Raw genomic sequence first — 3,380 nt, 5'->3', positions numbered from 1 at the left:
TATTCACCTTCATCGGAGTGTCGTTCTACCGCTTTAAATAAAAAACGTGCCGTTCGTGTTGATTTAGAGTCCTGCAATCCAAACGTAGGACAACCTCGCTAGATCCTTGGGCAAACGTGCTACGTGTCTCGAAACGCGTTGATCGAGGAACGTATCAGTTGGCTTCAGAGCTTTGGTTGAGGTACCTTCCGTTATATCCGTTACATTTTAGCAACACTCTCCTCTATTTCCAACATTTCACGCTCCTACATTTTAGCAACAATCTCCTATATTTCCAACATTTGAGGAACACTCCCCTATATTCTCTCCTACATTTTGGAAACACTCTGCTTCATTTTTGGAACACACTCCTACATTTTATGAAGCTAAGTTTTCATTGAGATTCCATTCACACTAGCGCATCCATCAAATCTGTCCAAAACTTCCCTTCAAATTCCAGCCACTTAAACGTTGCAATCTTGGAGTACTTGGAGAGAAGTTGATTGAAAACTCATTGAGAAATTCCATTTCTTCAAGGGGAACAATCTGTGACCAGAGAAGTGTCGTGAGATCATTAGAGTGACATCCATATACACGAGTGCGAGTGGATACACGTAAGGGAGCGTGAAAGGCAATATCTTCGGTTTCGTTGCTAACTTTTTGCAGGTTCCCTCATACGTCATGGCGAATACAAGACGCATAAAGGCTAGCCCACACCATTGTCTTCCTGATCCTACGGGAGTCAAAGAAGTGGCATTACGTGGTGTAGATGAGCAATTGGACCTCGTCAAATCTCAGTTGCTTGGTTGGTTTTATACTCATTGTCGTGTCAAAGATAAAATCTGTAGCTCGGCCATTGATGGGAGTTGTGAAGTCAACCTTGCAAGTGCTATCATGGTTGAGAAATTAAATCTCCCAACCATTGATCATCTTCAACCGTACAAGTTGATGAGTACTCATGGTGATGTTTGGGTTACTAAACACACACTTGTACCTATTCAAATCGGCAAATATGTGAATGAAGTGTTGTGTGATGTAGTCCGAATTCAAGTGACACATGTGTTGTTGGGCAAGGCATGGATGTCGAGGCGAGAAGTTAAATATGACGGACATACTAATAAGTATTCCTTCTTATTTAATGGTCGTCATTTTGCACTTGTATCACTTACTTGTGACCAGCTTTGTATTGATCTAGCATACATGAAAAGGGAGCTTGAGCGTTATAGGATGGAGAAAAAGCTAGATGAGGGAATTGAGCCTGAAGAGGTAGAATCTGAGGGAGTTGAAAGCAATGAGATAAAAGGGTCAGCTGTTGAACTAGAAAAAGAGATGGACAAATCTGATGAGATGGGTGATGAAAAGGGAGAGAAGAGAGAAAGTGGGCTGATCTTGAGCAAGAGTGATGTGTTCATGGATCAGGGCCAGCGCAATGACCCAGTCCGAGTCCCATTGGGCACAGTCACACGTGCACGAGCCAAGCTCTTCAAAGAATCCCTCCAAGCCCTTGTTCGAGTTGTCCAAGACCAACATGGAGCCCATAGAGATATTGAAGGCTTAGAAAGAAACAATCAAGTAACTTACACCTTGATCCAAGACCATGAAAAATCAAGTGGGCCACTTTGTGAGTCGGCCGATTAGGGCCTTAGTCTCTGTTACTTATTTAGTTGGACTAGTTGCTTAGTAGAAGGCATGGGCCGGCCCATCTTGGAGTCAAGATGGCCGACTTCCCACTTAGGGTTTCTTTAGGGTTTTTCTTGTTACCTTTAGCCTATAAATAGGCTAGCTTTGTAAGGTTAAAGACACAAGTTGTATGAATAAAACTCTTAGTATTTTCGTTTTCTTCCTAAGAGAGAATTCGAGCCTTTAACTTGCTTTGGCAAGGGTTCTTGAGCAATCTTGCGTCCTGTCCTCGATTGTTCAGCCGACCGATTCGCCTGGAGTATTCACCTTCATCGGAGTGTCGTTCTACCGCTTTAAATAAAAAACGTGCCGTTCGTGTTGATTTAGAGTCCTGCAATCCAAACGTAGGACAACCTCGCTAGATCCTTGGGCAAACGTGCTACGTGTCTCGAAACGCGTTGATCGAGGAACGTATCAGTTGGCTTCAGAGCTTTGGTTGAGGTACCTTCCGTTATATCCGTTACATTTTAGCAACACTCTCCTCTATTTCCAACATTTCACGCTCCTACATTTTAGCAACAATCTCCTATATTTCCAACATTTGAGGAACACTCCCCTATATTCTCTCCTACATTTTGGAAACACTCTGCTTCATTTTTGGAACACACTCCTACATTTTATGAAGCTAAGTTTTCATTGAGATTCCATTCACACTAGCGCATCCATCAAATCTGTCCAAAACTTCCCTTCAAATTCCAGCCACTTAAACGTTGCAATCTTGGAGTACTTGGAGAGAAGTTGATTGAAAACTCATTGAGAAATTCCATTTCTTCAAGGGGAACAATCTGTGACCAGAGAAGTGTCGTGAGATCATTAGAGTGACATCCATATACACGAGTGCGAGTGGATACACGTAAGGGAGCGTGAAAGGCAATATCTTCGGTTTCGTTGCTAACTTTTTGCAGGTTCCCTCATACGTCATGGCGAATACAAGACGCATAAAGGCTAGCCCACACCATTGTCTTCCTGATCCTACGGGAGTCAAAGAAGTGGCATTACGTGGTGTAGATGAGCAATTGGACCTCGTCAAATCTCAGTTGCTTGGTTGGTTTTATACTCATTGTCGTGTCAAAGATAAAATCTGTAGCTCGGCCATTGATGGGAGTTGTGAAGTCAACCTTGCAAGTGCTATCATGGTTGAGAAATTAAATCTCCCAACCATTGATCATCTTCAACCGTACAAGTTGATGAGTACTCATGGTGATGTTTGGGTTACTAAACACACACTTGTACCTATTCAAATCGGCAAATATGTGAATGAAGTGTTGTGTGATGTAGTCCGAATTCAAGTGACACATGTGTTGTTGGGCAAGGCATGGATGTCGAGGCGAGAAGTTAAATATGACGGACATACTAATAAGTATTCCTTCTTATTTAATGGTCGTCATTTTGCACTTGTATCACTTACTTGTGACCAGCTTTGTATTGATCTAGCATACATGAAAAGGGAGCTTGAGCGTTATAGGATGGAGAAAAAGCTAGATGAGGGAATTGAGCCTGAAGAGGTAGAATCTGAGGGAGTTGAAAGCAATGAGATAAAAGGGTCAGCTGTTGAACTAGAAAAAGAGATGGACAAATCTGATGAGATGGGTGATGAGAAGGGAGAGAAGAGAGAAAGTGGGCTGATCTTGAGCAAGAGTGATGTGTTCATGGATCAGGGCCAGCGCAATGACCCAGTCCGAGTCCCATTGGGCACAGTCACACGTGCACGAGCCAAGCTC

This window comes from Coffea arabica, chromosome 8c, assembly GCF_036785885.1.
Source record: "Coffea arabica cultivar ET-39 chromosome 8c, Coffea Arabica ET-39 HiFi, whole genome shotgun sequence".
NCBI classification, from domain to species: Eukaryota; Viridiplantae; Streptophyta; class Magnoliopsida; order Gentianales; family Rubiaceae; genus Coffea; species Coffea arabica.
This window is presented reverse-complemented; position numbering follows the sequence as displayed.